Source organism: Clupea harengus, chromosome 23, assembly GCF_900700415.2.
Source record: "Clupea harengus chromosome 23, Ch_v2.0.2, whole genome shotgun sequence".
Lineage (NCBI taxonomy): Eukaryota > Metazoa > Chordata > Actinopteri > Clupeiformes > Clupeidae > Clupea > Clupea harengus.
This window is the reverse complement of record NC_045174.1, coordinates 1,957,815-1,969,600: the sequence shown is the minus strand read 5'-3', so window position 1 is coordinate 1,969,600 and position 11,786 is coordinate 1,957,815.

Below are 11,786 nucleotides of genomic sequence, written 5' to 3'. Positions count from 1 at the left end.
TTTACTCTGCTCTGCTCTACTCTACTCTGCTCTACTCTACTCTACTCTACTCTAGTTTACTCTGCTCTGCTCTACTCTACTCTGCTCTACTCTACTCTACTCTACTCTAGTTTACTCTGCTCTGCTCTACTCTGCTCTACTCTACTCTACTCTACTCTAGTTTACTCTGCTCTGCTCTACTCTACTCTGCTCTACTCTACTCTACTCTACTCTAGTTTACTCTACTCTACTCTACTCTACTCTACTCTACTCTACTCTCTACTCTACTCTACTCTACTCTAGTTTAATCTACTCTGCTCTACTCTACTCTACTCTACTCTACTCTAGTTTAATCTACTCTACTCTAATCTACTCTACTCTACTCTACTCTACTCTAATCTACTCTACTCTACTCTACTCTTCTACTTTACTCTACTCTCTACTTACTCTACTCTACTCTACTCTACTCTACTCTCTACTCTACTCTACTCTACTCTACTCTACTCTAGTTTAATCTACTCTACTCTAATCTACTCTACTCTACTCTACTCTACTCTAATCTATTCTACTCTACTCTACTCTACTCTAGTTTACTCTACTCTACTCTACTCTACTCTACTCTACTCTAGTTTACTCTACTCTACTCTACTCTACTCTACTCTAGTTTACTCTACTCTACTCTACTCTACTCTACTCTAATCTACTCTACTCTACTCTACTCTACTCTAGTTTACTCTACTCTACTCTACTCTACTCTAGTTTACTCTACTCTACTCTACTCTACTCTACTCTAATCTACTCTACTCTACTCTACTCTACTCTAGTTTACTCTACTCTACTCTACTCTACTCTACTCTACTCTACTCTACTCTAGTTTACTCTACTCTACTCTACTCTACTCTACTCTACTCTAGTTTACTCTCTCTACTCTACTCTACTCTACTCTACTCTAGTTTACTCTACTCTACTCTACTCTACTCTACTCTACTCTAGTTTACTCTACTCTACTCTACTCTACTCTACTCTACTCTACTCTACTCTACTCTAGTTTACTCTACTCTACTCTACTCTACTCTACTCTACTCTAGTTTACTCTACTCTACTCTACTCTACTCTACTCTACTCTAATCTACTCTACTCTACTCTACTCTACTCTACTCTACTCTACTCTACTCTAGTTTACTCTACTCTACTCTACTCTACTCTACTCTACTCACTCCCCTGTCATGGTACAGTAATGGTGATGGGGCCCAGTGTCATAAACAGATGAGCTCACCGCCAGTCTCTGTGTTCACTCATGGTGTCCTCCTGGGTGGGTGGGGGGTGGGGTGTTGCCAAGCACGAAGCGACGACACCATGACTGAAGTACGCAAAGCTTTGACATAATGGCTCAGCCTGCAGGCGCACATCACCATATCGGGATGAGACAGGGAGGGACAAGGGAAGAAAGAAAGAAAGAAAGAAAGAAAGAAAGAATGAGCGCAGGAATGATAGATAAAAAGAAAAAGGTGGAACAATGCACGTCTGCATCTAGATGCAGAAATATGTGGATTCTGTCAGACAGGGAATATTACAAAAGCCCCATAAGAAAAGGATTTAAAAATGTAATAATGTAATGTAATGTAATAACAATATCAACAGAGTCAGCCACTACCATGAAACTCATCAATAGAAGGTCTTACTTTAGGTCTTACTGCAGCATAGCAGAGTCTAAACCACAGTAACAGATGCGACTCGATACACAGCCTGTATGCTAGTGTGAAAACATAGGGTGTGCACACTGCATTCATCCCCCCTCAGACACACAGGCAGTGCTGTCCTGCTCCCCTAGTATAAGAGTCCCCCACATGTCTCCGTTTGGGTCGCTGAGACAGGCTCGCTGAAATGGCTCCACATCATGTGTGGTTTTCACCCGGCTGTTGCATGGAAAGAATGCCAGGAATGCATCAGATTTGCTATCAGAACTACTGTCGCCATGAACCTGAAGGAGAGGAGGAACAGTGTGACAGTATGTATACCGCGTGGTTCTTTTCTATAGACATACGTATTTCTTTTCAGGGGGGGGGGGGGGTATTGCAGACAATACACAAACAATGTATGAGTTTACAAGTTTCCTGTTTCTTTTTTTAGGGGCTGTATGGGCAGTACGGAGTCTCACCGAGCACATTCATGAAAACAGTTTCCCTCCACCCCTGCTAGCAGCTTGTGTGTGTGTGTGTGTGTGTGTGTGTGTGTGTGTGTGTGTGTGTGTGTCTGCAGCCTTTTAACACAGCACCAAAAAAGGAACTGTTCAGTAAATAAGGAGAACCTTGGCTGAGTGCTCCCATCCACGGCATGTAAGGGAAGAAACAAACCCCTCTGAAGGTGTGGTCTGGGAAAAAACACACTGCCTCACTGCACAAATGACCATGAGGTGTGTGTGTGTGTGTGTGTGTGTGTGTGTCTCTCTGTGTGTGTGTGTGTGTGTGTGTGTGTGTCTGATGTTGTTTGCGTAAGTAGTGCTATTTGTGCATTCTATTCATGTGTGTGTGTGTGTGTGTGTGTGTGTTATTGTTGTATGTGTGAGTAGTGCAATTTGTGCATTCCTGTGCATGTGTATGTGTGTGTGTGCGTTTCTGTGTATTCTCTTGTCTCTATCTATACACGCATACAGTATTTGGGCACATGATAACTGAATCTGTATAAGTGGAAATGTGTATATTTTGATGCTTTTATGTATATATTTGTGTGGGTCTATGTGTGTGTGTGTGTGTGTGTGTGTGTGTGTATGTCCAAAGACCTATGCTAGTTGACTCCCAGCACGCAGGAGGTGTAAGGAGATAGGAGCAGCAGTTCCAGCTGTGGCTGTGTCCTCTCCGAAGGTCCAGTAACGAGCGCTGTCTCTTGTCACCGTGACGCAGCCCGTCTGACCCACTCCCTCATCAGGAGTAGGTCAGCGCACGGTTCCCCATGGCCATGTTTAGCACCGGGCGCCCTCCCCACCATCTTACTGCTAAGGACGCTCGGTGATGGTAAAGACTTCACCAAAGGAGACAGGAGTCAGTGACAAGAGTCAATTCATTTATCAGACAACTCCCTACTGACTCACAAATCATTTCTCAGACAACTTCCTCATGAGTATGTCTAGTTGTACCCCAAGTACCCAAGAAGGCCGAGTGGCAATCAGTGCCACACGGTCTCGTAGAGGTCAAACTGATGATTTAGACTGATTGCCACACGCCTGAGGTGTGGCTCCTCATTTCAAAAGTGGTTTGCGACCGTGGGCAGGGGGGAAGGGATGTCAGATCTGGATTGTCTGGGGAATAGTTTAGCTCCTCCCGTAACTATGACTATACCGTGCTGCCTCCCATCACTCAGCCGCCAATGAGTGACAGAGAGAATTAGCGTTATTACTCACGGCCTGCATAATAATGAAGTGTGTGAAGGGGCTATGCAGTGGACATGTTTTGGGGCTTTGATCTCATCTTAAGCTCAGGATAAAGGACAAAACGCACTGATAACATAGTCTGCAACAGCAGCCATGTAAACGAATAACTGATCTGATATCAGTGCAGTGTCTGCTGCTATTGTGTGTGTCCCTCTGCCTTGCATTTGAACCTCTCGCTCCTTCACTTACAAGCACAGGTGACCTGAAGTTACTTTCCCTGTTGTCCCTGTACTAACCCTCCCTATAGCACCTCACACATCACAGGGGACAGCATTTCATGTAGTACATCAATCCCTCAGCTCCCCATACCGGGGTCTCATCACAGTATTTGTGTGTCGTCTGTTGCCATATTTCTAAACGTATAGTAGTGCACATGAATAGCAATGCTTTCAATGAGGTACTGTATAGAGTTCCAAATATTAACTGTAACTGATTGTGATGTATTACTCCCCAGACACTTGCATTGGCCATGTATTTTCTCATAACTTGCTCCTAATATACCTATAATACAGCATTGTTTTCAATAGAGTAACATCTAGCCATGAATAACACAAAATTGAATAAGTGTCACACTCTGAATAGTTGGCCTTGGGCCTGTTGCATGGCTGTGTGTGTGTAACAGTGTGTGTGAAACAGTGTGTGTGAAACAGCAGGATGCTGGGGGCTCTCGGCTGAGGGGCGTTGGACGGGACTCATCTTTGGCATGTGCTTTGACCGAAAATGGCAAAGCTGCCGTGCTCTTAAAGGACTCTTCCAGCCTGCGCCTGATTGGCTACCGCACGTCAACACAGCTTGGCATCTGCTCCCGGAACACTAAGGAATGTCTTAGGACAACTCCTCAGACTCATGCAGCCTCTCTCTCTCTCTATGTCTCTCTATCTCTATCTCTCTCTCTCTCTCTCTCTCTCTGTCTCTCTATCGCTCTCTCTCTCTCTCTCTCTCTCTCTCTCTATGTCTCTCTCTCTGTCTCTCTCTCTCTCTGTCTCTCTCTCTGTCTATCTATCTCTCTCTCTCTCTCTCTCTCTCTGTCTCTCTATCTCTCTCTCTCTGTCTCTCTCTGTCTCTCTATCTGTCTCTCTATCTGTCTCTCTCTCTGTCTCTCTCTCTCTCTCTCTGTCTCTCTCTCTGTCTCTCTATCTCTCTCTCTCTCTCTCTCTCTCTCTCTCTATGTCTCTCTATCTCTCTCTCTCTGTCTCTCTCTCTGTCTCTCTATCTCTCTCTCTCTCTGTCTCTCTCTCTCTCTGTCTCTCTATCTCTCTGTCTCTCTATCTCTCTATCTCTCTCTCTCTCTCTCTCTGTCTCTCTGTCTCTTTCTCTCTATCTCTGTCTTCCTGTGTGGGAGAATGTTTATGTCTATCTCTCTCCCTCTCTCTCTGTGTAAGAACATGCAAATATTAGTTTCTGTGTGTGTGCATGAGTGTATGAGGGTGTGTGTTTCCACATGTGTGTGTGTGTGTGTGTGTGTGTGTGTGTGTGTGTGTGTGTGTGTGTGTGTGTGTGTGAGAGAGAGAGAGAGAGAGAGAGAGAGAGAGACAGAGAGAGAGAGAGAGAGACATCATTCATGACTGGACACAGGGCATTAAGCATGTATTAATATAGAAAATGAAATTGCATGGGGGCTTAAATGGCCACGTCAGTGTTTGAGGGACTGTGAGGCTGACTCAAGTTGGCTTAGCTGGACTTGATGCACTGACTCTGGAAGTTTAAGTGTATGTTTGTTTGTACAGCAGCATCTGTGGCAGAATCTGGAATTTGGAACACACTTCCACTCATCACACCTACTGGACACACAGTCCTGATCTCACAAATGTCACAAATTAGACCGCTGAAATGATCATGTTGTGCTCAAAATGTTTCTGTATTATTCCTTAACACTGTGTCCCACAAACCTGCACACAGAAAAATACATACTCAAACAGTGTGGTCCACAGGCTTTGTCTGGACCGCTTGAGAGTGATGTCCTAGACCGCTGTGCCTCTTCCGCCCCCTGGTGGCTCAATGATGAATATTTGTTTGTATTTCTCAGAAGCTCCAGGATGCCTAAGTATACTGAGACTGTGTAAAAGTTGGCTATCAGTTAAGATCAGGCTACAACAACTCTTGTGTTGAAAATATCCACACATCAGTGAAAAAAGTAAACAAATGAATTCATCTGTTCCTTTTAGATGTACATTTAGAAGCTACTTTGTTTACAGTTGCTAAAAAAAGGTGCTCCATGATTCCTAAAATGAATGTGAATGGGAAAACAGAAAAGATAAATTCTTCGTAGTCACCTGTCAATCTAATGACGAATCTTGTGTTTCACAAGCGCTGTGGCATTTCTGTGAATGGATACAAAGGTGGGAGAGGAATTTAGAGAACTAAAACCTCTCCTCAGGGACTTCCCCACGCTTTAACTTTCCATTTGCCCAGCCCCGGATATGATAAGGCTTGTTTTCCACGTGATTCTATTTTTTTCTCATTCTCTCCTAGGGTAGGCCAACTCCTTTATCTATTATCACAAGGGGGCGCTGTTGCAATGTTCGACTTTACTGTAATCTCTAAGAGAGAGAAAAGAACTGTAGCGCAAGTCAGAGATCCATGGTTCAAAAAGTATGGAATATACAGTATATGCAAATGTAACCGTGTAAAACGTATAGATAGGGGTACATTGGAACTGAAGAGTCAGATTTGATCAGTATCCATGAGCCAAATTGTTTAGAATAATGAAAGAGGTTTTTAGACATTTACATAATAGAGCTCAGTGCAGGTAATTGCGGAAGTACCATTAATCACAGAAGCAATGTCCTGTTATCTCTTACATCTCTTACACACCTAATCAAACTATGATCAAGGAAAAGGGAGGCAGTAAACTTTCAGTGACCAGGGTCAATAAAATAATCCATGAGTCATCAGTCACATCGATCAGATTTACAGATTTACTCACTATGAAACTAACTTCCTTAGGTTTTTAGTAATTTTAAAAAAGAAAAATCGTTTGTGTTTCATAGTGCTATGTTGATGCAGACTTATATCTAATCTAACTACACACTCGTGCTATCTCTTCAGCCAGATACAGTTCTTGTACACGCTTGGCAAGTAAACAGATTTCAATAATGATTGTGTTAGCAATGTTCAGCTGTACCGGAGATTTGCTTTTATTTCTCTAAAACATTGAAGTGACTCAATTCTTAAAGGCACACAGGTGTAAACTCACAAGCACTAAACGCACCTGATGACCTCTGGCGAAGATGACACCGGCAAGTGACTAAGTGAGGGATAAGGATCAGGTGAAAGTTGGCCATAAACCTGTCTGGGCAGATTCCCTTATTTCATCCCTCATCAGTCATGACTCATTCTCAAAAATCCCCACAGGTGTTTTGAAGTCGTGCCTTGCAGTCATGCTAGGCCACGGATGAGGGCCACGGCTGAGGGCCACGGATGAGGGCCACGGCTGAGGGCCACGGCTGAGGGCCACGGCTGAGGGCCACTGATTAGGGCCACGGCTGAGGGCCACGGCTAAGGGGCCACGGCTAAGGGGCCACGGATGAGGGCCCCAGCCTGCAGGATGCGCTCTCTGTCTTCATCCCGGCCGTTTTCTAGTCTTGGGTGTAGACTGGCTGTTGTGACATGTGAGGGGTCAACAAATAATGCCCATGGGTAAAGCACACACTGCCACCAGAAGAGTCCCCACACACACACACACACAGAATCCTAATTTGGCTTAGAGGAAGTATTAAATTGCAGAGAAAGTCTCAGTCCATATTGTACATTAAGGGTAAAGGTGACACCTGCGCCTCCAGATGAAGAGGCGACCAATTACACATAGGTGAGGATGCTGTTCGTGGACTACAGCTCAGCATTCAACACTATTGTGCCTGCCAAGCTCGTCCCTAAGCTCAGGAGCCTGGGTCTTAAAACCTCCCTGTGCAACTGGATCCTGGACTTCCTGACGAGCAGACCCCAGGTGGTGAGAATGGGCAACCTCACCTCCTCTTCACTGACCCTGAGTACCGGGGCCCCTCAGGGCTGCATACTCAGTCCCCTCCTGTACTCCCTCTACACGCAGGACTGTGTGGCAACACACAGTTCCAAAGTCATCCTGAAGTTTGCGGACGACACTACCATCCTGGGTCTCATCTCTAACAACGATGAGACCGCTTATAGAGATGAGGTAAGGGTCTTGGTATCATGGTGCCAAGACAACAACCTGTCTCTCAACGTCTGCAAGACTAAGGATATGATCGTGGACTTCAAGAAGCGGCTGAGGGGGGGTCACGACCCCATACACATCGACGGAGATGTAGTGGAGAGAGTCTCCAACTTCAAATTCCTTGGTGTGTTCGTCATAGATGACCTTACCTGGTCCAGGCAGGCAAAGGTGACCTTACCTGGTCCAGGCAGGCGGTCACAACTGCCCAAAAGCGCCTATACTTCCTGAGGAGACTCAAGAAGTTTGGCATGTCTGCAAAAACACTGACAAACTTTTACAGATGCACCATTGAGAGTGTCCTCTCAGGCTGCATTACTGCCTGGTATGGTAGCTGCTCTGCTGCTGATCACAAGGCCCTGCAGAGGGTGGTGAAGACAGCGGAGCGTATCATCGGCTGCCATCTCCCTTCCGTGCATGGCATCTACCACACGCGATGCCTTAGAAAAGCACGGAACATCATAACAGACCACAGCTGCCCAGGCTATGGACTTCTCACACTGCTGCCGTCTGGTAGACATTACCGGAGCATCAGGGCACGGACTACCGTAATTTCCGGACTATAAGCCGCTACTTTTTTCCCACACTTTGAACCTCGCGGCTTAAACAATGACGCGGCTAATTTATGGATTATGATACCTGTGACTGTATACGGTGGCTTTGTGTTTACGGTGGCTTTGTGGAGCTCGGATGCTATCATGGATGCTGCCGCATGGATGCTTAGCTCCACGCGATTTCTCAGTATCTCAATAACTTAACTAATGTCAACCACAGTCTACCGGCGTAGACAGAACACAACTCAAAACAGTTTACAACAATACAAATCCAGTCTTTTCAAGTTCTTTAGCTCACTGGTTTCAAACTAGCGTCTTTCTTCTATCTCGCTGTCTTCAATCTAACGTTGACTCTTGCAACTGTGCTCTCTTAAAGCAACAGTGCACCTATCGTAACTGGCAAAACTAATAATATTCATCACTATTGTATTACTTTTGATATTCATTTTAGCCTGTGTAAAGTTAATTTGTTTCAATGTACCGGTAGGCACCTGCGGCTTATAGACATGTGCGGCTTATTTATGTTAAAAATAATATATTTTTTTAAATTCAGCGGGTGAGGCTTATATTCAGGTGCGCTCAATAGTCCGGAAATTACGGTACTAGCTACCAGCTTTTTTCCCCAGGCCGTAAGGCTTTTGAACCAGCAACACTGACCTACTGATCATGTGGACATTCTATGGTCATCCCCTGGACATTTTTGTACAGTCATCACCGTGTACATTCTGCTCCCCCACTCATACAACTCACTTACCTTACTTTAATATTCCTCACTCCTACACCTTGTAAACTGCTGCTAGCCTTTCATTTAAATTTAAATTGTTGGTACTTTGTTATATCTTATATATTTTATCTTTTATGCCCTTCTACTGCGTAGATGTTGCCTGCCAGGTCACAAGAATTTCACTGCTCTGATGACGCTAAGCTATTTGGTGCATGTGAGAAATAAAACGCTTTGACTTTGACTTACTGCTGATATAGAGCAGTACTTTGTGAAGTGTTTGGCCCTTTTCTTAGAGAGTCCACAGATATGCAGGTCTTGCACACACATTTATGCATATGACCTAAGCTACCAAAGATCAGGGCAATGACTGTACATGAGTAGCCATAGTTGGTTAAAACATTACTTAAGGGTTGATATTTTAACAGTTTTGACGCATAGCAGGTGTCCATGTAAGCGTCATAAGAGCACCCAATTTCAATGATTGTGATCGCTTTGTTGTTTTCATCAATTGTCACAAGGTCTGGTGTATTTGGGATAATTATTATAACTATGATGATTTTTCAGTTGCCTATTTTTTGGTGCCCCCACAGGAGTTGGTGCCCTACGCACAGCGCGTAGTGTGCGTTATGGGAGCGGCGGCACTGGGTGAATGCTGTCGTCCAGGGTGATGGTTTCCTCTGCCGTCGTCGTTGGGTCCGTGATGATGTCATCATTAAGCTCTACTGGCTGTCCTGATGTGCTCTTCCACCGCAGCTGAATGTTAGTGCGGTTACAGAGGTCATTCAGGTCTAGCCAATCCGAGCGTACGCCAAAGCCCGGTGTGTTGGTGTCCAGTTTTCCATTGGGTTATTTCTTGAACCCAAGTAAGCTGGCATCCTCGGATGTAGTGGGAGGGACCTTGCGTCTTCTTAGATGTAGTAGAAGTGAGTCTCTTGTTGAGTGCGAATTGAACAAACACGGAGATACACACACACACATGGACACACACACACATGGGCACACACACACACACACACGGAGACACACACACACACACACACACACACACACACACACACACACGGACACTCACACAGAGACACACACACAGAGACACACACACACACACAAGGACACTCAACTCACACAGAGACACACACACACACACACACACACACATGGACACACACACACACACACACGGAGACACACACACACACACACACGGACACTCACACAGAGACACACACACACACACAAGGACACTCAACTCACACAGAGAAACACACACACACACACACACACACACACACACACACACATGGAGACACACACACACACACACACACACACACACACACGGACACTCACACAGAGACACACACACACACACAAGGACACTCAACTCACACAGAGAAACACACACACACACACACACACACACACACACACACACACACACATGGAGACACACACACACACACACACACACACACACACACACACACACACACACGGACACTCACACAGAGACACACACACAGAGCCACACACATGGAGACACACACACACACAGACCACTGCCAGTGTCTTTTTCCCACAGATTCTTTCATCATTCTGTCTATTCAGAACAGATGGGTCACAGGCCCTGTAGCCAGAAGGTGGAACACTGCCAGTGTCAAATCAACACTGTGAGAGGGGCTGCATGTTCTTGATATTCTTAATATCTTTATGAAGCATCGGTAATGTTATTTCAATGGTTCTCTGAGAGGCTCATTTCATTTTCAATCAAAAATCTCCTTTTAAGGACTACTGAAATAAGTTATTTTAAAGTTACAGTAAGGTGTTTGGTTCTAAAACTAGTGAGCTAACTGCAAAGCCCTGCAAACACCACCAACAGCCCAGTTGGCCACGAATAAAAGCTTGCTAACATGGAATAGTTGAGAGAGAAGTGCTGAGAACACATACGGGAGATTTCTTATCTGCTTAGCTGCTTGATGATTTTGCTAAATCAACACCTGGTTGACCTGATAGCAAACTCTAGCGCCTTTCCCTCCGAACAGTAATGGTAAAGCAGTTTCTTCTTCTTCTAAAAAAAATGCTAAAAATGCAGACATTAAAAAATGACAGCAGAGCCGAAACATATAAAACTGACGCCCCATCACACAGATGAACACATGGAGGACAGAGACTGGGAAGCCGTCTGACAAAAGCCGTCTGTTGTAAAGTCATTGGAGTGTTATAAAGTCCACCTGTGGACTTTGCCAGTTATTGTTCCAGGAAACTCCCACTCCTTGACTATTAACGTCACAGCTTCGATTAAACCATCAGAGAAAAAGCAACCAGACGTGTGCAAATACAGCTGTGTAAAGGAATAATCATGTGTGGGGCGAAAGAATAGAACAAAAAGATTTGGGTATTTTTTCACTGGAATTTAACACTTTGGCATTCAAGAAGGAATTTGTTTTGAATGCAAGTGGCATGGGATCTGAATATCCTACATGACCTGACAAGATCCTGAACACTGGATTCTGAATCACGGCAAAGCAGTTCTGTGCAACCAACCTACCTCCTCATGGCACGGGCTTACATCACGGGGGGCATGCAACTTCATTAAAACTCAAATACACACACTTAGACAAACACACACACACAAACACACACAATGCACACACTCAGAAACACAGACGCAGACACACACACACACACACACACACACAGACACACACAGACACACACAGACACACACACATATCTACTCCCAGAACCAGAGTAACCCACTGTCTGGCCCTTAATGGTGTTCTAATCCCCCACATATGTGTGTGCAGGATTCTGAAGCACTCTGACAGTTTGTGGTGTTTGACATTCATGCCCCATGACTCTTTGAGTAGCAGTTCCACAGAAATGTTTGGACACTGCTGTGGTTTATCATGC